This window comes from Hippoglossus hippoglossus, chromosome 23 (genome assembly GCF_009819705.1).
Source record: "Hippoglossus hippoglossus isolate fHipHip1 chromosome 23, fHipHip1.pri, whole genome shotgun sequence".
Lineage (NCBI taxonomy): Eukaryota > Metazoa > Chordata > Actinopteri > Pleuronectiformes > Pleuronectidae > Hippoglossus > Hippoglossus hippoglossus.
Window position 1 is genome coordinate 13,625,106 of NC_047173.1, and position 26,288 is coordinate 13,651,393.

The window sequence follows — 26,288 nt, forward strand, 5'->3', positions numbered from 1 at the left end:
ATTAACGCAGGCGTTGCAATTAGCCCCTAACGACAGGCACGTTTTTGAATGGGCATTGTATTGTTAGTTTACCATTTCAGGAAATATGCCTTTTTGTTTTCACGCCAAGAATAAGATTGATACCACTCTCATGTGTGTACAGTAAATATAAAGCTGCGGCCTTAGATCGTTAGCTTAGCAAAAAGATTGGAAACAACGGGAAGCAGCTAGCCTAGCGCTGCCCAAACCAAAATCCACATACGATCGTCTTTAAAACGACACAAAAATTACACTTGCTTGAACGCAGGAAAACAAAACAAGATGAAAAGGTGTAAATTAGTGAGCTAAAAGTGTAGAGGTGCTAGTAAGTTATGCTAACTGTTCACACCAATGTTTAAGCTAAGCTATGCTAGCTACACGTGATTGCTTTGGGTGATACAAAGTGGTAGCAGCGGCTAATGCTAACGCAGTGCTTTGGCAAACCACAACAACAATCCCTCCGACTGGAGAACTAAACAGAACAGCTACATATGGACCTGGTTTTGTCTTGGACCACGATACGGACATTCATACTCTGTCTGAAAATATGATGACTCATCTGTTTGTGTTCACATTATTCATAAGAAATGACCAGAGAGGAGGCACATGTTCACGTCTCCCAAGTTTCCCACAAGGCCACGGCCAACACTTGATCTGTCCGTCCATCACTGATCACTGGAGACGTCTCAGAACCTGAATCTTGTTTCCATGTAAATACTTGTGTCTCCCACGGATACTTGTTCGCTGATGAATCTTTCGCTGTCTGCTTCCGTCTCAGTCACTTTCTCGCCTTCTCCATTTTTTGCTCTCCACCGTGCAAGAAAATTGTACATTCCCTTTCACAAGTTTTTTTTTTTTTCCATCTCAGTTGCTATTCTTCTCCTACTCGCCAATCGCACACACACACACACACACACACACGCAAACACCCCCCAAAAAGAGCACACACACACACATCCATGCGCTGCCAAGTCGCATTCACACACAGCTGCATGCAATTACCCTCCGCACAAAAAAAGGTATTCAAACCATGAGACTCTCCGGCCCGCGCTATTTATCAGATCTATCGAAATAGCTCGTCCATGAATGTCTACAAACCTGCCAAGTGTGTGTCTGTGAGCGTGTGTGCATGCATACAGCGGCGAGAGGCATCCAGCTTACGATGCACCGGAGGGTCGAAAGCTGTCTCAGCGCTGCAAAGAAAAAATAAAAACGGCTTGTTTCCTCTCTTGTCTACATCAATCTCACTCCTCTCGTAGCCTCCGTCTGTCCTGGGTTTTCTCCGATTCTGGCGTACTTGTCACACTCACAGCTGCAAACGTGTAGGCTGTTCTTGTTTTGATATCACTCAGGACACATAAAGGACACATAAACCGGAAAACACTAAGGCTGAAACGCACACGTACGCATTTTTCCAAGTACTTGTGCGAGGAATTTGAGCGATGTGAACTAGCTGCGCTTCTGCAACTATTTCTAGCCAGTTGTTAAAAATGCAAGAAGCCAAATTACAGCAAACATAGTCAAAGTCAACTTTATTGTTAATTCTGCCGTATGTACAGGACACAGACGGGATTGAGATGCAGATTCTCTCTGATCCCCCGGTATAACCATATAAGTAGACAGAACATATAAGTACGCAACATAAGAAGTACTCAAAACATAGTACACAATACAACAAAGTACTATTTAGGCCCGGCTTCTTTTATTGTCATCGCCACAGGTTGAGTTAACAACTGCTCTAACAGAGCTCTCCACATGGAATTGGAAAGGGAGACGCTCATTCAATCTAGAAGGTTATTGCATGAGAGGCAATTAATTTACCCCAATTATGCCAGTAGAGGAAGAATCACCCAGTGGCTTATGGGACTTGAGCTTTCATCCTCTGTCCTTCGGAGACCATTTGTTGGTAGCTATCCACAGATATCATCAGAGAAGCAAAGCTGCGTGATTTAACAGCCGGGAACATGATGGAGGTGCTGTATACTGTGGTTTTGTTTTTCCAGCTATTTGTACAAGAGTGCTGCTTTCTCCAGTTTGTCCTTGAAAACACACACAATCACAGACAGCCTCTCAGGCCAGTTCCCTGGTGATAAGCAGCACTGAGCGTACACAATCATCCTCAAGCAACAAGATGACAGCGATTCAGTCATGTTTCTTTGAATGCAGAGATATAGAAAATCTCCTGTTTTCAGAATTAGTAATTCATGCATTGATTCCCACATTATTGTGATAGTCTCATCCTTTTTTTTTTAACATGTTTTATGTCTTAACATTATTCAAATTAGAGGAATTGCAAGGGAAAAGTAAATAGAACAGCAGAAACAAAAGATCTGTTCAACACTACTGATGATGACGTAGCAGAGAGACAGTTTTCCTGAATCCAGTATTTTGTAATGGCCTTTACACTCTGAAGTGTTAAGGCCATTACGAAATACAGGGATGTGAATGTGGTACCGATTCCTCTCAGAAAGGCTGAATACAGGGACAAGACCAAAAAAAACAGGAGCATGATCAACTGTTCTTTCTCCACATTCCCTTCAGCAGCAGAGCACTGCCAGTTTGTTTAGACTTCTGGTTGGGACTGATAAAAAAAAGAAAGCGAATCAAGTTTTTCCAACAGAAGTCTCTCCAGGACGACTGTGTTTCCCAGGCATGCAGCCACATGTCTTCAGTTATTTCAGCGTCCAGCTCTGTTCCCCATTGTTTGTTGCATTTCATTGTAATTTGGTGCTATGGTGTAACTTACTAAAAGGAAAAAAGCATCGGTAAATATATCAAAAACGAAGAGTGGTATTTGTGTAAACTTACTCCCGAAACTTTGATGAGTGACACGTACCAGTTTAAATTATATTTTGCAGTGTGAGAGAAATTAAATGTAACAACCTTTTGTCCATGAATATAACCCATTTGTTTCCAGCCTTTTTATGAGTTGAGGCCTAATCCTGGGTTCATGGTTATGACCAGTGCATCATCTGCATAGAAAAACACTTTAATTCTGTCTCTTGTCATTGTGCTTAGGCCTGAGGTTCAACGAATACATTGGAAAGTCTCATAGCTCCACAGGGTAGCAGACTTTTGGCTGGTACCAAAAGATGCCACATATAAAAAACGATGCTTAAATCCATTAACTGACTAATTGCAAGTCTAAGATCCGAAAAAGAAAGTGTTCGTTTTAAGAAATATGTAGCTCCGAGACCTACCATATAATTGTAACTGCTATGAGCCAGTTCACCCCTTGCAAGTTGTTCCTTAAGAGGCAACTGTGCCTCCAGGCTTTGGAATGAATAAAGTCATTACTTGGGTAAAACCATCGTCTTCTTTTAAATCACTTCCGAAAAAAGTGTTCTTAATTCTAGCTTTCGTGTCATTTTCTTTTTTGTGCTTTTAGTCTTGGTCTGGATTGTGGTCGCTCTGAGTTTTTACAAACCAAGCGAAGCACAAACTTAATTATGTGGACGAGCCTTTTACTGGAGGGTTTTGACCTGCATCATCGCTTTTGCTCTGCTCACAGAAGCTGCTCACCACCTTGTTTGGCTGATGCACGAGTAACAAAAAGAGCAGAAGCTTTTCGACACCAAACTCATAATTCAAGGGGAAGAAGGTGATATAAATAAGGAGTCACAGGTGTGCTGTGGGCGCCATTTATTTTTGTGCAGTTTTCTGCAGTCTCATTTCACAGAGTTGCACTTTGCATAGCTACAGCACCTGCAAGAGCATGACAGTGGCACGATGCATTCAGGGGAAACAAATGGCTCTTCCCCCGATTCACACTCAGCTACTTGTAAACCCAAAGTCGCTCTTGCCGGCACCACGCTGGAGCGGAGCGCGGCGTGCAGGGTCGTTTAAAGAGGAAAAACAAGGACACAGCCAAGTTATAATGATCATTTCTCAGTCTCGCACAAACACAAGCACGACGGGAACATTCACACACACAGACGCATAAACATGCGCTGGCGTTCACGCACAGCATGCAGCCCGACGTCTCTGACATTACACATCCCCTCACTTGCAGGAAGAAAGACGCCTCTGAAGGAAAAGTGCAGACCAACAAGGGCCAATTACAGACCAACATACAAATCTATGGGCAGCCACATCGAGGCCGAGCGGAGACAATCATGTGGAGCGCACACAGATTGTGAGCACGCTGTGTTATTATATATGCAAACAGGCCTGCAGTTTTTACACATACTATAAATACATGGCAGGGCAAGACCATAAACGCCACCGACGATGCATGGAAATACATCCTGTAAGACACCGATCATGCAGAGCTCGTAAACAACAGAGTCGTTACCTAACTGGGTCATTTCTATGGTTATTAAGGACACAACAAGACTGTGTTTGTGTAAAAAACCAAGACACTGTTGATTTAAAAGTGTTCAGCAACACACAGAGCTGTGTCGGTACGGGCCGCAGACAGTTATGTAAGAAAGGAGTGGAGACAAAGAGAGAAAGCAAAGGGGGTCGTGTTACACCGTGAATTAAACCATTAGCAGCCCCAGTGCTTCAGAACATCCTGGTAAAAGAAGAGGTGGACAAGGACTGAAAGGTATTTATGAAGCCGTCTGGATCACAGAGCACTACTGTGTTTAATGTGTCCAGGTGGTTGAGAGAAGTTTAAACTCTGTAAAAAAGAAGCAAAGCAGCTGCAAACTCAGGCTCAAACTGTGAAAATCAACCGGGTATGTAAAGGAAAATGTTACAATTTGCATGCATTGCTCTGTCTCGCTCCTCATATTTATTTTATCTCTCTCACGCACAAACACAGACGCAGGCCCGACCACATCGTGGGAAAAGCCCACTCGGCCGAGGTTAGGGGAGGATAGGGAGACGGGGAGCAGCGTGGGAAACTCCCACAGCCGACACTCATCTGAAAAGATTTTTGTTTCACAGTTTCTGCGACGACACAGTAACGAGCCGTACGACACCGAGCTCTGCACTGATTCATTCTCAACTCACAGGCAGTGGAGGGCTGCACATGGTCTGATCTACAGGTCACTTCCTCATCTGATATTTGCATTTTTAAAAGCATCGTGTGTGACTTTTAAATAACCTGTGATGAAGTTTCCTGGTAGTTCATTTGTTTATCACTGTATAACTTCCCGATAGCCTCTGTTTGACGTACGTGAACTTCTTTGTTATATATCCATCTGCTGATTATTCTCTTGATTAACCGTTTGACCTTTTTTGGTGCAGATATAAATGCAAATAACAATATAAGTATGTCATATAGGGTTAGGGTACAGGGTATGCTAAATGTAATATATAAATATGATAAATAACTTGCCCCTCTGTTAGAGTTTGGTGGCAGAATATCAAGATAAAACAGCTACTGCCTCGAAAAGTTAATTGAAACATCTTTTGTTTCTTCTTAATGGTCATTTATCTTGAGTATTTCCACTAACGGGAAATATTACGTTTATGCAAAAAGCTTTTGTAAAAAGTTATGTTATCTTCTTTCCACTGTTATTTACAAGTAACACGACTTATCAATGGATTATAAGTAAAAGCATTAATATTTATGGACTTTTTGTTTGTAACGTGAGTTCTATTATGCTATGAAATCAAAACTGTGAAATCAATACCTCTATTTGTATTAGTATACATATATAAGTTCGTATGAATGACAATGAAAACACTTGGGCAAGGCGTCAGTAGACAGTTGTAGATTCAAATGAATGCAGCATTTGATATGGTTGTTATTTAGCATTAAATACGAGACGCATCATGAGTCTCATTGCTGATGAACATTATAGTCATCATTTTGTCCGGCTTCACACACAATGTTGGCAGAGATCTTTACAAAGTGTGATATTGAATGAACCACAATAAATCATCAAGCTGCAGAATGTTGTTTGCGGTCGGCTCAGATTAGCTTCGCCGCACGGAGCTGCAGCGGGACTCTCGGCCCTGTCATGTGGTTGCGTTTATGCCTGTAGGAATGCGGCAAATCACATAAACAGGCTAATTTTAGCCTGAATCTGTTGAGACAGACAAAGGTCCATTTGAGTCACCACCCCGGCCCGACCCCACTTGTGTCCCCCACTGGATTGCAGAGTGCTTTCCTTAAAGTTTACGAGTATTCAGAGAGAGAGTGTGTGTGTGTGTGTGTGTGTGTGTGTGTGTGTGTGTGTGTGTGTGTGTGTGTGTGTGTGTGTGTGTGTGTGTGTGTGTGTGTGTGTGTCCTCTGTGCTCCATCTTTCAACAGTAACGGTGCATTAATGTTTGGAGACTTTTCTAATTTGCTCATTTTTAATGGCTGCTGCTGCAGGGGTTGTATTTTCTTATTTCTACTTCTAAAATCAACAGAATATGTCATTTCCCCAGCGGTGCCCAAACTGCTTCGTGTTTTCTAGATTAATAGCTGTGTTGCACTTCCTATCCTGTGGGGACATGTTGATTACTCACTAATTAAACATTATGCGTCTTAACATGAGGGACACTGCGAGTTTATACTTTTGTAAAGGCAGTCGCTTGCTACTCTTCTAACTACTACACCTTTATAGAACTCTTGTTTAAGGGATATCAGTGATTTCTGATTTATAATAAATTATTTAAGAAACTAAATTACTGTCACCTACATGCACAGTGAGGACAGAACAAAGACAGTATATAAAGATGGACGACATGTCTCCACTTCCTCCCACGACCGAGAAATGAAGCCAAAACATCCAGAATACAAACGCTGCCATCTTGCGCCAATGACGTCATTCGGAGCCAGAGTCTGCGGCACAGCGACCTTTGGATGGAGCCGAGGTATCGACGTCCAACCAATACAAGGTTAAAAGTATCTTTATTATCCCAGAGGGGCGATAAGTTGTGCAGCTGAAACCACAAACAGTGAAACCGCATAATAACAATAAAACATTCAACAACTGTACAAATACATCACAATGAGTCATTTAAGAGGCTGATGGCCGCAGGAATAAGTGACTTTTTGAAATCCATTAGTTCTGCATCTGGGCAGATTGAAGCAACAAAAACTCACTCGACAGTGGGTTGTCCGAGTGAGACACACGGCAGTTTCTACAGACTTTATCCACTTGGCCTCCTCGTATGATGTCAGTAGAGATCCAGGAGAAGTCGATGTGTCTACAAAAAAAAACTCGACTCATATCGACTCCATTCTCTCTCTGGCTGTCGTGCCCCAGTTTCCCCACAGGGGTCATTAAAGTTTAATCTCGTACCAATTTGTCCGGATAAGGTTTTTTAAATGTTTTCACACACGGAGACTGAGTCGCCGACTGGTCACGTTCTCATCACAGTGATATGTCAGTGAGATTAAATTGCACAAAGAGCATCAAGCCGCACGTGACTGTGATTCTGCTCCTTACGTCGTCTAACATCAGTGCGTGTGTGTGTGTGTGTGTGTGTTTGTTTATCTTCATGTCGTGGGGATTTCCCTCCTCCTCCCTCGCTCTACCATCCTTCTTCTTCTTCCTCTACCTCCAGCTCGTCGATCCCACCCTCTTCTCACTTCCCCTCTCATTTAACCCTCCGCCATCGTCGTCTTTCCTGAGCCCTGCAGCCTCTCCGACGCTCGCCTCCATTCACTCGCTCTTCCCTCGCTGCCTTTTCTAATTAACGACAGAGGAGCAGAAACACCGACGAGAGATTTCCAGGGACGATGTTCCCGCTTAGCTCAAAGACAAAGAACCCGAACCTCTCAAAACACACTCACACACGGCGAGGCTCATAAAATATCCATGTACACATGGATAGCTCTGTACAGTACTTTTACCGAGTACATACAGTATGACCTACTTCAGCACAGGAGCAAACCAGGAAGAGAAATACTTAAATGTCTAAGGCTACATCCGTACATTTTCATTTGGAGACGAATCCTCTCTGCTCCGGGTAGAAAGTTTGGAAACGCTGCTGGTCCCGATTTAGTTTGCAAACTAAAATGCAGAAGTATGGATGCAGCCTCAGCTTTACTCTAAACATGAAACACTGGCTGACATCTCCTCTGTGGCACAGATCTATGGAGGAGATGTTGCCATATAGATCCATATTAGTGATTGATTGTGAGACAGCTAAAGCCAACACACCTAAGCAGCAAACACAATCAATCACAATCTTTACTATAGATCATCCACAATCTTCCCCCCCCCCCCCCCCCCCCCCCCCGTTAACACCCTGACTGTCGTTAATACGAGTTTCTGCCGAGGCTGCAGCGCGGCCGCCTCAGTTCACTGTGTCGGAGTCCCCGGGTCGCTGTCAGGTTAACAGCGTGTGTGAGAGTTGTCACAGCCGGTGGTGTAAATTTGATAAGAGAATTACTGGAAGGTCAGCGAACCACATCTTTTGTTTCTGGTGCAGCAGCAGCAGCAACAATGTGAGGTGACATTGCACAACCAGGTCCTGGAACGCACCCGACAAGCTGATTATCTAATCAGGATTAGGAGATCGAGGGCAAACGTTCGCCTTATGTCACTTTAGCCAGACATTGAACAGACAGTCCTCGAGTCACAAGCTGCTTTACCTAAAGATCACGGCTCTAAATGGTTGTATTTTACAGTATCTCTCAGGGTGAGAGTGGCTGTAACAGTTTGAATTCTAGGGATTAAGGCCTTAGACGATTCCACACCTCATGATCGCCAGTGCAGAAAGAGTTGTGTCCCGTATGTAGCAGGGTGGAAAGGTCAAGTGGTGAATGGGTGTGTAGAGCTTATTGTGGGAGCCTGAGGTTTGCTGTCACAGACCTGCAATGAACATTTTCCTATTTGATTTACTCTGACCTCAATCATTCATTAAAATAAACCAAGTGTTTTTGTTGCCAAACTTTAACAAGAATAGTTTGACATTTTGAAAAAAATTGTTCGACTGGGTTTAAGGAGGCGAGACGATCGATGCCACGTGCAAATATGAGAGTGGCATATTTGTTTTCACTTCTTTAAGTGCAAGTTATTTGCCATAATTACAACTACAATGATGCTCAGAGAGTGAATACCTCCTCCAGGGCTAACACTCTATTGCTCCATGCAACTAATGGGTTCTTCCATGGGTTTAAGTAGTTAATCCTGCAAACGACAATGAAAACATAACCTACGTGGCAGAGGTAATCACAATTTCTCCGAAAACATTGTTATTGGATTTATAATCTGGAGTTTTGCTAAATCGTCCAAAAGGGTTGCTGTGATGTTCACTCTCTTCTGTCATGAATCAAAATGTTGTTCTGCTGCTGCTGCATGAAAACACATGTCAAAGCAGTTTAGCATTAAACAGGCTCCTTTCATGGGGAAGACGGAAGAATGAAAAGAAAAGAAAGAAAAGATAAATAGAATGTTATTCATTAGTAAGAGTTTCTTAAACAACTGCAGTGTAATTGTGCTGAGAGGGGTATTTGTATAATCTTATTTATACTTGAACTTCAGCATTATTGATTTTTCTCAACCAAATTACAGCTGTTTGTTTACCTCCTGGCTCCCGGTGTGTGACAGGATGTGAATCAGCAGATAATGATCAAATTTCTTAGCATATAAAATCTTAATTACAGTAAATATCACAGGTGAAGTCTGCCAAATTCTTTGAAGCATTTGAATTCGGTGCCATGAGATGAAACGCTGACTCAGCGTGCGATTGTTTTGAGTGTTGGTGGGAAAGTACAGCAGCTACAGCAGAACATCCATTTCTGACGACATGAACACGACCGTGTTGGGATTCGAGACGCACGCGGAGTCAAAACTTGCAGACAGAGAGTAAACCGCTCTGACCGGAGCCTATTAACAGCTCAGGACCGTTTGGCCCCGACCAGGACAAAGGTGTGTGTGGTATGAAAGCGTTCTCGATATCATACGATAAACTTCCATCTGCTGCACATGGCTCTGCTGGCAGACGCCTGCAGCATGTGTTGGATTCCTCTTGACTTAAAGTCGGAATGTGCTGCAGTGAGAGAATGTGAGTGGGTGCAGAGATGTCTGGTTAAATGTCTGAGCGTGCTCCCAGACAGAGAAGGTTAGCAGGGCTCAGCTTTACCGCCATAGGCAACGTACTGTGACCAGTGGACACACCCACCCACACACACAGAGATAACTGCTGTGTCACCATCTCAGGCAAACACACTGGTGTTATTTAACACCTGGTGGCAGTAAGAAGTGAACTGAACTCTCACACTCACACACACACACACACACACACACACACACACACACACTTCTTCGTTATCTGCATTGTTATCAAACTTCTCCTGTTTTTCTCAGTAACAAGGTTCACTTGGTTCATCATCTCTCTTCAGCTCATTGATTTTATAGACGTTTTTCAGTGGTGAGCGTGGGATCTGCGAGCTTCATCACCTCTGCATTTTCAGAACAGATCAATAAGTCCACAGTCGTGCAGGAAGGTGTAAAGTTGATTACACAGCAGAAAACTGGATTAAAAAAACTGAAAAACAACTTCGCTAACGTTGCCTCTTTATCACTAAGAGGAAAATCATTAGTTTAGCCAAAGTATGGAGGCGAAGCAAAGTTCATACAAATGTGTGTTATTCCACAGCTGCAAATATCTTTTTTCAGTAAGTTTATTCTTTTGCCTCGTTAAAATCCATGATGCATTATCTTTGAGGGTCATGGGGGGTGGAGCTGGAGCCAATCCCAGCTGACACTGGTCAAACGTGGAGCCCAACATTGAGCAATCATCACGTGTGGCTGCAGAGGCCGCTGTGGCTCGGTACAAGTAACACAGTGATGCACTACATATTGTTGTCATTATTCTTTAATATCATCGTAAAGCTAAGGCTGATGCCTTTATTTTCAAAGGTATCCTGAGAAAAACGGTGGATACTAAAGGGAATTTAAGCTCTAAGCAAAGTCAATAGGATCAATCCTCTGGGGACCAAGAACATTTTTAACCACATTTCGTAGTCACCCATCCAACAGTAGGTCTCAAAGAGGTTGTGAGACCAACCCCAAAAAAACTGAGCACAAACACACCACACATGCAGCAATGAATACAAAAAGAATGGTATTCTGTTCTATATCGGGCCTCTGAATCAGCAGCAAAACATCCTCGAGACAGCAACACACACACACACACACACACACACACACACACACACACACAGTCACACACAAACACACAGCCTCTCTCACGCACCCTGTGCCCCGCCGACCCCTCAGATTCACCCCCAGCGGTTGTCTGGGAGACGCAGAACGGACAGTACAGCTTGTCTAGTTCTGCCCGATTCAGAACGGGCCAGGAAGTGGCAGCTGATGCCAACAGACCTTTCTAATAAGAAGAGAGACACACACAGGAACACACACACAGTCACAAAGGTATGAATGCATGCTCATTCACTCTCTCTTGCACACTCATCGTCCTGGAAAAAAATGTGACTCAGCAAAGACTCACAGGGACACGAGCAGAAGATGGATGGTATCATTCACAAACTTTGCAAACTGCAAAAAAACACGTGTCCTGAGTCGAGTAACTAAGAGTTTTAATGTTTTCTCAAAAGATGGGGGAGGTTTCTTTTCGGTACAGGTATCAGAATGTACCGATATGAAAACTTTACAGAATAAACAATGCAGAAGTTTATATCCTTGATTCATGTTCTATATATTTGGTTGTATTCATGTTTCATTTTAAAAGTTTATGTTAAAACTGTAAAATATCAAACCTCAATTACATTTCTTTGTCATAAGGGTTTGATAATGACATCTTAGAGTTATTGCCCAATTTTCTTATCTATATATATATAGACAATATATATATATTGGAAAATATATTAGTGTCTATATATATTTTAGGTGTAACTCGCATGTTTGTTTGTTTTTTTACGTCATATCGGTATTGGACATTTTTCGCACCCTAATATCGGTATCAGCATTGACCCCCAAAACTCCAAATCCTCGGGCTCCAATGAGAACCGCTGAAATGACAAGATTGACAGGTGATAAGAGCGACCTTCCTCCGACTCACGTAGACATGCAGATGCCTAAAACCATGACTCAGCACGTTACTTAAGATTTTTGTGTAAGTTGTCAATGATGACTGTGCAGGAAGAAAAAAAATCATCCTCCACCTCCTGCGGCTCTGATTACTGACAGCGGTTTTGTTTAGAGAAGGATTGTGGGTGAAGGTCGGCTGCGATTCTACAATTTCAAACCGGTGGCTCACTCTGCACTTTCTCTCCCTCTCTCTCTAATCTCTCTCTCTCTCCTTTCTTTTCTCCTCCTATCGTCCTCCTCTTCCCTTCTTCCTCCCCTCTTGCCTGCTCAGCCTTCCATGAACATCCTGCATGCTAACTAACTCAGCGGCTCTGGGCGGCAACCAAGCGTTCATTGAGCAGGCGAACATTTACCGATCCCGCAATCATCAGGCCGGGGAACACAATTTGTAATTTAATTGAGGCTGCGTGGCTTGTGTAGTGTGTGTAGTGTGTTAGTGTGTGTGTGTGTGTGTGTGTGTGTGTGTGTGTGTGTGTGTGTGTGTGTGTGTGTGTGTGTGTGTGTGCAGGCCCCTCGGCGTTGCGCTGCCCTCCCCGGCTTCTTGTTGACAGGGGTAGCTATTATCACAACCAGGCAGATGTGTGAGGGCCACGGATGACAAAGTGACAGGCAGTGAGAAGGCGTGAGAGATGGAGTGAAATGCAGCACGGAGCAACGAGCCGAGAGAGAGATGGAGAGAGAGAAAGAAGAGAAGAGAGAGAGAGAGAGAGATTTTAATTTCCTCTCCCTGGACCAGCGGCTGGTGTCTGTGGAGCACCAGGAAATCTGATACACACTGATTCAAGCCCAATTTAGTCAAACAAAGACATTTATTATCAAAGAAAGAAAAAAGAATCACTATCAATTGATTGATTTGCTGGTTTGTATGGTTTTAAATCAAATACTTATACGTCTGAGACTGTTGTTCGACCAAAACAAGCGATATGGAACCTATGAGGGGCATTTTTAAAAATGTCTGACATTTAATCGACTGAACAATGAATTGACTAATTGAATATTTGATTAATCATTGATTAACATATCAGAAGTGGTTCCTGTTAATAGTTAGGTGATTATAAAGAACCCTGAATTAGGACACTGTGGAACTGCAATTGTTTAATTCTATTCTCTTTTCATTCTTTCCTCTTTATTTTCTAGATTTCTAGATTATCACGTCCTCACTGACTTATATCCTTTAAAAAATCTCTTTGTGTTTCCTTTTGTGCATTTGGTAAAACACTAATTAATTCAAGGACCCATTTGTTCTTCCTGCAGCGTCTGAGCCGCCTGTTCATGTCTTCCACCGAGTAAAAATATTGCTGGTATGAACAGGGAAATTGCAGCTGTAATCAATTCTTTTGTCACTCAAATTAACGAGTGCTAAGTTCCTGCCTTGCCAGCGAGCAGCGCAGAGCAATTCCTCACACTCTGCATGACAGCATGAGGACTTTAAAAGAAGGAGCGAAGCCGAGAGTGCTGGAGGTAACGTAAAGGAAAACTCCATCTCCCCTCCTTCCTGTACATCCATTGTTTCATCCATTACAGTGTAGGCAGGCCCATGCACCACACAGTTACCCAGGTGATTCATTGGCAGCGAGGGAGGCTGCCTGAGAGGACTCCTCCATAACGGATCGATAAAATCCTGTGCTGAGCAGTGACTTAACTCCCACATGGCCGTCAGCCCTGCAGGAGGAGAGGAGGCAGAGCCCTGTGGATTGTGGCAGATCGCTGAAGGATTGCTGCCATTCACTGTTGCTGGATCAGTGTTTTAGTCGCGTTTACGTGTAGTTACACTTGACTTCAAGGAACAAAATCAGGTTGGATTAAACTTTTTTTTCCCGATTAACACTAACTTAAACGTTACAATTTGACCTAAGTAACATTAAAAGCTGTTGAAACCTCCCACAAACCTGTTATATACAATTTCCCCATATTCGTAATAAATCAAATACGATTCATATTGCTGGTGACAGGGACAAACACGTTGTGCCTGTATGAGATATGGGAACAGCCCTGCAGCGAGTCTCGGGTCAGGGGAAGTCAGGGGGACACATGGTGGGACCTGCTGGTGCCCGGTCGTAGCCGTGAAGGTGCCCCTCCGTGCCCTCCAACAGACGGTAAGATGGCCCCTCGTCCGGCAAACACACCTCAGCAAGCAGAGCACAGAGATGTGGTCTGACTGCTCCCACTGAGAGGTGGTGGCAGATGACAGTTGGGACGTGTGTGGTTACTGGTGTGTGTTACTGAATGTGTTGGTGTGTGAGGGCTGGAGGAGGACAGGGAGAGAGAGAGAGAGAGAGAGAGAGAGAGAGAGAGAGAGAGAGAGAGAGAGAGAGAGAGAGAGAGAGAGAGCTGGGGATGACGGATCATTTGTGAAAGCTCCATTCATTTGTGAAAATGGTCGGGATGCCAGTCACTATCAACGTGTCTGTGATGGCTGTCTGAGACGGGGAAACTGCAATCTGCGGTTCAGAATTTTTACTTTAGGAATGAGAGAAAGAAAGAGCAACTGAGGGACCATTACCATAATGACTCTGTCATCTCTACATCCCTCTATCAACGACCACACATCTCTCTATTCCCCCCCACTGTCTCTCCCCCTCATCTATGAATATCAGCTGTTTCTGCAGCACACAGAAATATATCCCCTGAACAAGTCATTGCATCTCATGTCGAGTCTTGAACTCCCAGCGGGGCTGAGATAAGTTCAACTGCTTCCATCATATCAACTTAAGTAAAGAATTTGCCTTGGAAGTCGAAAGATATTGATACATGCCTGTAAAACACTGCAACTGTCAGAGCTTCAAATATGAAGCTACAGCAAGAATCATTAATGACACCTTTGTTTAATCTGTGTAAACCTTTCAAAGTGATGGAAAGTTGTTGACCATTGTTTCCGGCCTTTGTGCTAAGCTAAGCCCCAAACTTATCATGAGAAAGTGAACATGAGGAAAATCTTTCCCTATTTACCACAAAAGTCAATCAAAGGGCCAACAGAGACAAACAACCATTTTTTAGACTTTCCTAATTGAGCAGAACCTCAATCTGCGTGTTCCTGGACTGTGCATCACCAAGCTCTCACTGAAGATCTATCTGGCAGGTTATGCTACCCAACACCTTATAAAGGACCCTTAGTCCCAATTCGCAGAACACAGTCTACAAGGCCCACGAAAGGAAGTGGTTAAACCGAAATGAGAGTCTGGTCTACAGATGATTTCCGTTATTTGCGCCCACCAGTTTCCCCCCCCCCTTACCGCTCTCACCGAGCAACAGAGCTGCACAAGGACATGACAAGAAAGGTTAATGCCCCTTGTTTAGTTTTTTTTTTACATGTGTACCATAAGCAGTTTGGTTGAGCTGGAGCAAAAGTGTAAGAATCAGACATTGAGGAGTCTAAATGGAAGAATCTAGTCACTCCGCTGTGACGCGATCGTCTTCAAATGCAGCCTCTGAAGGATGCAGCCCTTCAATTGAGAGACAGATATAATATTCGGTGAATCATACCCCCATGGAATCCGAAATCTTGCAACCTAAAATATAAAGTTTGCTGAAACTGTTAAGATTCCACTTCACTCAACACCCGCCTGTTTATTATCACAGACTGGGATGACAGACAGCTAAAGGTATGAAGGGCGGTTTGATAACGTTTTCAAACAGAGAGGAAGGTCGACCTCTCTCTCTCTCTCTCTCTGCGAAACGGAAATATCACCGACATTTAAGCAACGCCTGCGCATTATGGGCTGCTTGAAATGTAGTGTGTAAACACTGCAGAGTCAAATGTGTGTGTGTGTTTGTGTGTGTCTGTGTGCGTAGAAAGATGTGCAGGCCCAGAACAGAGATGGACTCTGAGAGGGCAGCGAGGTCAAGTGTATGTTTGAGACGGAGCCTTTTTAAGAGTTTAAGAAAGTCTAAAAACAGACGACCCGGGGGACAGACGGAGTGAGAGACAGAAAGAGAGAGGACCGTGACTCAGCTGGAAACATTGGGATGATAGGATGGAGGAACGGGGAGAAACCTGCCAAGAAGAAAGACAGAAAGAGAAAGAAAATGGAGTAATAGAGGAGAAAAGATGGACATTAACGAGAAAGGCAACCGTGAGGACGATGAGTCACTGTTTTAAACCTGTGAACACACATGCACAAACACGTATGCTCCCGAAACCACGATGTAAAACATGCCGTCCTTCAACTCTTATTCTGGAGGCTTTAGTTTGTGATGCTGTTGAACTGTTCTCAGAGATGCCTATAATATTTTATTTATTGTTATTAGCAGGTAGATGTAGACCACGTTACAACCACAATGGACCCGCCGCTGAGTCCCAATAACAGCAGCGCTATTAAAATGTCATTACGCACATTTATGCTAATCAAAAATAATAATTACTTCATTTAGTTTATAAATAGGCTCAATTAACAACTGAGCTCTTTAACATGTTGTCGTCACAGTGAGGGATTTGCACTTCACTGAAACATTTGCATCCAATTAGCAAAGCAAATTGGAAAAAAAAAACATTTCTGCTATTAGCGCCTTGTAAATGAATAAATAAACAGGAAACAGGCACTTTTAACAGAAAGTTTTAACCTTGAGTTCGAACTTTGCCTCTACTGTGATGACATATCCACTAGCTTGTTAGCACATCCAACTTGTTAGCCCAGTCAACTAGCTGGTTATCAAAGCCAACTACCTTGTTAGCCCAGTCAACTAGACTGTAGAAACATTTGGCCCAGGAGTCGTATCGTGGACTTGCTGCTCTGGGCCATGCGGTTTTCAGCCTCACCATTCGAGCATCAGGACGCCCATGGTCGAAGGGCAGCATGACGATGCAGATTAGATAATGCGACTGTCTGCCGGTCACAGTGTCACCCTCACACACACAAAGACACACACACACACACACACACACACACACACACACACACACACACACACACACACACACACACACACACACACACACACACACACACACACACACACACACACACACACACACACACACACACACACACGCGGGGGAGCATATCGACAAAATGTCAGTCTCTGTTTTCTGACAACAGGATTTTCTGTAGTTAATCAGAACACACAGAAACAAAAACCACTACGCCTAATTATAGAATCTAAACCATGGGACTCTCCATCATGTCAATAAAGCTCTTTCTGAACAGGAATTTAAATTTGCAACAGGGACGGAGACAGAAAGAGAGGGAGGGGAAAAAAGGAAACGGATTGAAAGAGCTGCAGAAGTGACCTGGTAGAAAATCCATAGCCCGCCTGTTATCTGGACGATAATTGGTTTTCCCCTCTACGCCCCCCCACCCCTCTCACATCCCTCCTCTTCCTCCTCCTCCTCTTCATCCCTGCCACCACCCCTGCTACACTCCCCATCTCTCTCCTTCAAACCCGCCATCGCTCTTTCTCCCTGCAGGTTCACACAGATGCACACACACACACACACACACTCCTGGACGCAGCTACAGGCAGGTAACAAAAAGGCAGCGCAGCAGGAAGTTGCAGTAAATAAATCTTCTCCGAATCAGGGCGTCGCAAAATTCAATTCTTGCACTTGAATGTCCCACTGAGCAATGAGATGACGACACGAGGCTTAGTGTCAACAAATGCCCCTCGCTGTTCCACCAGACACAATGACACACAACTAACGTGCACGCCGTCACAAAGGCGCGGCGTGCACACACACGCAGCGAGACACAGGCGTGATTAGCGTGAAGCGTGTAATCAGAGAATGGCCTGATTAGCGGTTTACACTACACTGCAAGACAAAGAGACTCATTTACTCATCCACTTCAAAATAAAGAGACAGAAAAACAGGGGGGTGTGGGGGCGGGAACGCAGGGGAGAGGCTATAAAAATAATTTTGGCGGTGTGCAGATGCCAGGAAGACATACAGGGAGCACACACACACACACACACACACACACACACACACACACACACACACACACACACACACACACACACACACACACACACACACACACACACACACACACACACACACACACACACACACACACACACACACACACACACACACACACACAGAGGCAAAGGAATACAAGCGAGGAGACACACAATTAGGGGAGAAAAAGAGACAAGAAGACGAAGGAAAGACACCGGAGGACAAGACAAAAGAGAGATAACCACGCAAACACGTATCGTCACACACACAAAGAGAGGGCTGCTGGGTGTGTGGGCTGAAGTCTGCAGGGGGTCTGCTGTGTTCACCAGTTCAAGATTCAAGGGTGCTTAGTCAGCAGAGCTACAGTGTCAGACAAAGACAGACAACAAGGGACGAGGGGTGAAGAGGGAAAGGGACGTCCTTATATGAGGGTGAGATTTGTAGAAATACTAATTTTGTACTTCTAGGGGGGGGGGGGGGGGGGGGGGGGGGACATCTGGGTTCAGTTTATCAAGAGTGCCGGGAAGCTGGGCCGACACTTCAATGCATCGGCCCCATCTCCAATAAAAAGATGGTTGTTAGGGAAGAGGTGAAAGAGGAAAAAGAGGGAGCAAGGGAGAGAGAAGGGTTGTGGACAGGTTAGATCTCTAATTTGCAGACCTGTCCCTCAGGGGGGGGGGGGGGGTTGCCAGGTGTGCGAACGTGCATCTTGTCACAGCCCGGAGCCGCAGACACACAACACCCTCACACTCACCTTCAGACCTTTCTATCACTCCTTCTCCTCCCCCCCATCGCACACATACACTCATTATTCCTCCACAAGTCTTTCACCTGATGTCTCTTCCTGCTTCCGTCCTACTCCTGTATTTATCGGAAAGGGGGAGGGAGGCTGCCACTTACAGTTTGAAACAAAGACTTCAAAGAGCAGGAGGACAAGAGGACAAATAGAAGAGAATCAAATTTCTCCTCTCCCTCTGATTTCTCCAGTCTTAATATGGACAAGAAATGATGCAGCACAGACACGTGTAATCAAGACTGAGAAGCATTGCTGGATACTGATTTGTCTTCCCATCAGTCAAAGTAATCTCCAACTTAACCATCATGCATAAAACAATCTGCAGGATAAGTCACAGCCGGCTGCTTCCGGAGCCTCGCCGCTTGTTGGAGGATAAGTGAATTCTGAATTTGGGAGAAGGGGAAAGTAAAATGAGCCCTTCGTGAATGATAAATTCTCACTTCTTCATTCAGGAGTTTGGAGGCGGATGAATATTTGATACCGTTTTCTTAAAAAGGACTCGTTCATCACGGAGCCCGCGCTGGCCGGAGTCGAGGATGAGGTGACGGCGAGGCAGACTTATTGTGGCTCATTATGGTGAAGACGGAGCACGCCGGTGATGGAGTTAGAAATGTAACGCGGGGGATGGGGGGGGGGGGGGGAATTGTGGCGCCGGATGAGGCACCATCTGCATTTAGAGCGATTTAGGGTCTGAGATATTGAGCTTTTAAGTTTGTTTTCTTCCATTTAGAAAGTAATACAACTTTTTGAGTTTACAGGTCGATAAACTTGACAAATAACTTTTAAAATCTTCAGGTAAACATTTCTATTTCCCCAGAACCATGGTTTTAATGTCATGAAGACCACAGTGACTGTCAATCGAATGGGGAGTGAAAGATTTACAGAGAACTTTCTTAAACCGATGAGGATATACATTTTTGGGAATGTAATACTTTTGGTAACAACAGCTGTTACTTATACTACATATTATACTGTAAGTTTTATAATCTCAAAATTCTTGATAACAATCCCTGAAATTTACTCATAATATAAACTCTTCTGCAGAAAGGTTTTTTGGGGATAATTGTTGTAGTTGTGGAAAATTCTAATGTAAAAAGTAATGTGATTATGCAGGTTTAAAATAAAGCTTCCTGACATTTTAGACCAAAACAAGGTGATTCTGTTACATAACCAATCGATTTCATCTGAAGCAGTGCCGAGTAGAGACATGACTGTAAATAAGCTCGTCTGAGTAACTGCTGCATCACTGAATCCTACAGGTCTGAGTTATGTGAGCGCAGTGTTGGCGGCCATGGAGAGTAAACTACTCTCTTAATACATTATACCCATTATACATCCTCGTCGTGGTGCTGCATCTAGAGGCCTGTAGCTCTTATTATATACTGAGTGTGGGCACGAGACAGTTACTGAGAGAAAGAGACAACAGGAGGCAATCTGCTGGCAGTGCCTGCTGGGAAACGTGCGTCCCGCGGGAGGCTGTCAGCTCGGGGTAATTCACTTCCTGTTTGCTGTGCACGCACTCCCTCACTGTCAGCACCAAGGAAAAGAAGACGAGTGGGGAATTAAAACGGCCGTCACGCACACCCTGGCTAGGTATCACATACACACACACACAGACAGACACAGACACACACACACACTATGAACTCAGCCCTCAGCTCCATTACTCACTCAGGTAAAGACTGTATCATTGTTACCCACACACCTGTTACAGAAAACACCTGTAAGCAGCCATGTTGTACGTCAGGAAAAAACACACATCGTCTGAATGTGTGTTTAATATTCATGCAGAGTCTCTTTGTGACAAGCAGGGTGGTGTTCAGTCACACACACTAATCTGAGGTGATTAGTTGTGTGTGCGTTTGTGTGTGTGTGTGAGTTTGCTGCATAATTGGGGAAAACTCATCGCTCTACACACACATAAAACACACACATGCAGCCCCAAAACTGAAGATGAAAGTGTTTCGGGAGCCTTTTCATCATTAACTGTGTTACACTGCAGTGCAATATGGTTGAAATTTCTCCAGTATCTCTGCGGGAGAAAGATGCCTGATTTTTTTCCTCATGATCCATGAATTAATCCAAGTGAAAATTGCAAAAGACCTGGATCTATCCCATCCTTCCACCAGAGCTGTTTTCAGACATGAACTCCAGAAACTGTCCAGACAATTGGGTTCAGGCATTTTCCGGAGTTTGTCTTTCACATATGAGGAACACAGCAGGTTGTTTTAGGTCGGGCATGTTTCGCAACAACAGCTAAATCTGTGGAACATTCAGGTGGTGGCGCTATAGAGCACGTGAAGGACATGACGTGTAAATTCTGCTGCGAAAATCACACATTTTTTGTTTACAGCTAAACTCTGGAGAATATCTTTAGCAACTGACGCAGACATTTGCGTTCTCACAGAACTTCAGGAGAAAGTCCGAAAGTCAGTGCTGGACAAGTTTTCATGGAAGCATAATCCTGCTGACAAACAAGCAAACCAACCAAAAATCAATCAATCAGGTGAAAATGTAATCTCTTTAGCGGAGGTAATAAAGCCCTGTTTAAAAGACAAATCCTTTTTCTCACTGGTAGCAGTCGTCCTAGTGGCTCATTGTTCTACATTCTACGACAGGATGAGAAATTTGTTCAAACTAAGTTCCTCTGAGAGAAACTGAGCAGAGGTACAAAACACTGTCCTGTCAGTTTAATTCCAAAAAGTATCAGGATTTGACTTCAAAAGAGTCCGAACCACCGAAACACACACACACACACACACACACACACACACACACACACACACACACACACACACACACACACACACACACACACACACACACACACACACACACACACACACACACACACACACACACACACACACACACACACACACACACGACTTCCCTCCACCGCCTCGCAGCGTAGCCGCTGCCCCGACCAAATAATGACATTAGCATTTCTGGCCCTCTTCTCTCCACATCTTATCTACTTCAAACGCTGCTCTTTATTAACTACAACCATCTCTCACAGAGCAGGGAGCCGGGTGGAGTGTGTGTGTGTGTGTGTGTGTGTGTGTGTGTGTGTGTGTGTGTGTGTGTGTGTGTGTGTGTGTGTGTGTGTGTGTGTGTCTTGCGGGGTCACAGCCTTGTAGATTAGTGTGACAGACTGGACGACACACCTCTCCTCCGTCCTCTGGCTGCATGTTGCCTCCGTGTCTCCTCCACTCAGCATCAACACGTTCGCCACCTCGACGGCAGAGGCAGCATGGCCACAACAGGAAGTGGGTAAACTCTACTTGTGTTGAAGCTGACAAATGGTGAAGACACGGTCGTTCCCGGCAACGGTCTCCTGGTAATGGAGTCAGCACATTAACGACATGAATTAGGTCGTTCGTTACATTCATGGCTCTCCACGTCGCTGTAGAACAACTGCTCGACTGTGATTAGGTGTTACAACGTGCAGTAAAATGCAGCTTTGGAACAAAGTAATCTACTCACGTGTATTCAACTACCTCAATAATAATACTTCATCGTACCACACAAGTCTTTAAGCTCCATATCAGTTCTTAACTTGTTTATACTGACACACCTGAAAAGGTCTTTATTTGTGTTTACATTTTACTGGACGTCACAGCGTTGCCACATTTTCTTTTACCAATAAATCACTGCCTTTCCGGGGATATCGCCAACGTCATATTTCTCTCCTCGCTGTAGACACCGCCTGGGCAGTGACGATAAATCTCAGGTTGTGGTTGTAAAGACTGGGGGGGGGAGCAGTTCTCAGAAGAGCTCTGGATTCTCCGAATTCCCCATTTGCCACCGTCAACTAACACCAACGTCGCGTCGAGAGGCATGATGGGTAAAAGATGCTCCCACATGGTGATAACAGATGTAGTGCACCAGGAGATGTGAGGGAGAGAGGCCGACCGAGAGAGAGAGAGAGAGAGATACAGGGGAGGGAGATAGAGTAGAAGTAAGGGAGCAGAGGGAGGAGAAAATGATAAAGAGCGACAGTGGGGAGCCTGGATCGTCCGTCTCTTGGAGAGGAGCGGAGGGAGGAGAGAGATGATGGAGTGAAGTGATGGAGGGGAAGCCAGAGAGGTATTGACAGAGAATCCAGGGCACCAGATGGACTGAGACAGAGAAGAGAAGAGATTTGAGACAAAAAAACAAAGATTTAGATTGGAGGGAGGAATAAAGAGGGAGGATTAGAGCGCTTGTGTGTGTGTGTTGGCAAGTGTGGAGGTCTCATTTTCTTGGCAGGATGATGCAGCAGAGCTTTGGCCCAGACCCTAATGGAGATGTAAGAAGCCTCTGAGTTTGATCACACACACACACACACACACACACACACACACACACACACACACACACACACACACACACACACACACACACACACACACACACACACACACACACACACACACACACACACACACACACACACACACCTTCATTGCCTCTCGATCAGTGTGGCTCCAGACAAACCCGATGCCCTGACGCCACAGTTAAACCCAAACTTAAGAAAACACAACGTGCAAAGGTTCACTGAATGAGTCATATACTGCACTCGAGAATATCAAAATAAAAGCCTCTATTGTGATATAAACCCCTACATTTCATTATCACTCGCCCCTTGTGAGACTTAAATACCAAAATTGAGCTGCACAATCTAAGCACAGGTGCCTGTAAATCCCATCTGCACAAAAATAGATGACACACAGATGCTGCTGTGTGTTTGTTCCTCTTAACGTGACCTGCAGTCTCCACAGTGAACGTCTGACCCACTTTAACTGTCCCGCACCACACTGCAAACCAGGCTGGGTTTTTCATCGTCTGATTTGCTGTTGCAGGAGCTGAAGTGCTGCTGAAAAAAAACAGTTTTTCTGGTTCCTCTCTCTCCCTCTCTCTTCGTTCATCGCTCCACACACACCGAAACACACACATGCAGCCCCATACTGTGAGCTACAAAGATACATAGCAGCTTAAAGACTCCAACACGAGCAGGGGAAGACTTCAGAAAATAAACGCCTGTGAGGATGCCAATTAAATCAGGGAGACCAAACAGGAGCGTGTGTCTCCTCTGGGAGTCACTTCATTCCACTTGAAGGTTGTTTGTGTGCAGAGGAGGGAGGTAAACACACCTAGCTGCCCACACACACACACACAGACACAGAGAGAGAAAGACAAGATGGGCTTCCCCCTGCACATTATTGAACGAGGTGGAGAAGAGGCTTTCAGTCCCAGTCACTCCATCAATGTGCTATAACACATGCTGCACGTATATATATCCTCATTTCCTATATGACACACTAGTATCCTCATATACAGGATGTGTACGATGACAGGCTGTCATCACAAACTCATTCCCACTGTCAATATGAGTGTGTGTGTGTTTGTAAAGGAAAACCCAGATGCTCTGTTATACCTTTATCGGCCGGACGTTAAACATTTCCATCAACCTGACGTCTTGTGCAATTTTCATTTGAATCAAAAAGACCTGATAAAGACGACAGAGCGAAATCAAGAAGCTGAAATATTGTGAAGAAGTTAAGTGGGCGAAGGTAGAAATGTAGGAACGTAAGAAAAGAGAGGATGTGATAAAAGATGACTCTTCATTAAAACTCCTGCTGCACACTGGGCACATGTGACAATCTATTTCATGGACATATTATACTTGTACAATAGAAATCTGGATTTAAGGGACATATTGCACAAATACACACTGAATGAGTCTCAGTACTTCAGTAATCTCTGTTAAAAATAATCCCATTGAAACCCATAGTGAGGTAAACAGATTATAAATGTACTATCAGCAGATTAATCGCATTGAAATCAGTCCTGGAAGAGAAAAAGATTCAGGGATCAGTGCATCTATAATAAATAAATAAATAAAGAACATCATAAAAGTGCATAAAATCTACACAAACCCCAGTATGTGCTTGAGTTGCAATGCATTCTGGTCCATGAAAGCTCTTGTTTGTAGGCAAACATCTGAACATCCATGTTTTATATTCGTTTAGGGAAATGATCAATGTCTTTATACAGGACACCAGCTGCTGGACGTGTCCCAGTGTGCTACTGTTTCATCGCATGACCACACTAATGGCCGCATGTCGGGCGGACTATACAGTGAAGTCATGTGGGGGCCGACCAACATCCCGTCACTATGTAGAGCACAGGTCATCTACGAGGGAACATGACCCATTAAAGAGCAGTGAGATCATCCAGTATCGATTTTCCACTGTGTTCATGTGCACACCACAAAACTGCAGGGAGAGGGTCGTCTTCTCTACATCCTGTGCTCGTGTGTGTGTGTGTGTGTGTGTGTGTGTGTGTGTGTGTGTGTGTGTGTGTGTGTGTGTGTGTGTGTGTGTGTGTGTGTGTGTGTGTCTCTGTCCATGGTCATGTCCCACTTGGCGGTTTAGTGTGATTCTTTCAGCGAAAAGAGGAACCTCATGACTTAGGAATGCTGTGAATGGCTCAGAGGCCTTAAGATGGGAAACTATGCATTGATTCCAGGAGATCATTCCCATAACATCAGCCTACACACACACACACAAAAAAAAAAACACACGCCCTGACCTCTCTGTTGACTCACTCATCTGCTAGTAAGTACAAAAACCTCTCAATTAGGAGGTGTGTCGCACATCTGGTCACACAGACACACGTGATTCCAAAAGATGTGTGTGCGTTCGTGTGTGTGCGTGTGCGTGTGCGTGTGTTTGGCCCACCCACTGTTTTACCGACATCTCCTCACGGCCCAGTGTCCTGACCCAATAAAAGCCAAGTGTGTGTAACACAGTAGGCGTAACTCACCGACAACGACACAACGCCAAACACCAGCAGAGATATTAACACACAATGCATCTGACTAACCTCAACTTTACCCTCCGTGGTTTCTGTTTCTTGAACTTCAGGGTACTGATCCCAGCGCTGCGCTTTCCCTCCCGACATTTTTCCCACAATGCAACTCAGTGTCATCATTAAAGCTCCACGTTAATTCGGCGTTCTGTAAATAATCACTGTCCTTCAACAAATTACACTGGATCCTGATTCACAAAGCAAACACAACGTGTGATGATGTTTACAGGTTCACAATGTGCGAGATGAGATACACACAGTGATGAGCAGAGCTTATTATTCTTGAACGAGTCGTTTTTTATCAACACAAACTCATCTGGTGAAGCACAAACATTATCAGACGATAACTTAAGACCACACACTCATTTTTAATCACGTTTACAGTAAAAATATGCAACTTTTCTACCGTAAAATAGCAGCTTCACTGACTCCTCACTCTGAAAAGTCAAATTTATGCTCAACGTTAGATATGAATACGAAAAAACTAAATTAAAAACTTGACCAGACGATGGAGCAAGAGGAAAAGAGAGAGCATCAAAAAACATGAATGTCACAGCAGCTCATCCAATAGACATTTCAGTGATGTGAACCTCACACAGGAAACATCAGAGCATCAGCAGGATTCGTCCTCTGGGGACCATGAATGTCTCCACGAGTTCAGACTGATCAAACTGAAACACTGACTGAGCGACGCCAGCAGCAATAAAACTCAGTGACACTATGAAAATTATTACATCTATTATGTGACAAAGCTTCTTCTGCTCTCATAAAAGAT

The 26,288-nt window shown here is 44.2% G+C and overlaps 2 protein-coding genes across 4 annotated transcripts in view; both read right to left on the reverse strand.

Annotated features, from left to right (window-relative positions):
- anks1b (ankyrin repeat and sterile alpha motif domain containing 1B) overlaps nt 1–26,288 on the reverse strand; it is a 163,369-nt gene that overhangs the window by 133,773 nt on the left and 3,308 nt on the right. The gene's annotated exons all lie outside the window — the stretch shown is intronic.
- uhrf1bp1l (UHRF1 binding protein 1-like) overlaps nt 23,082–26,288 on the reverse strand; it is a 36,599-nt gene continuing 33,392 nt past the window's right edge. Inside the window, exon 25 of the transcript XR_004613182.1 lies at nt 23,082–23,100. The gene's annotated coding sequence lies outside the window, so the exon portion shown is untranslated. The remainder of the gene's footprint in view (nt 23,101–26,288) is intronic.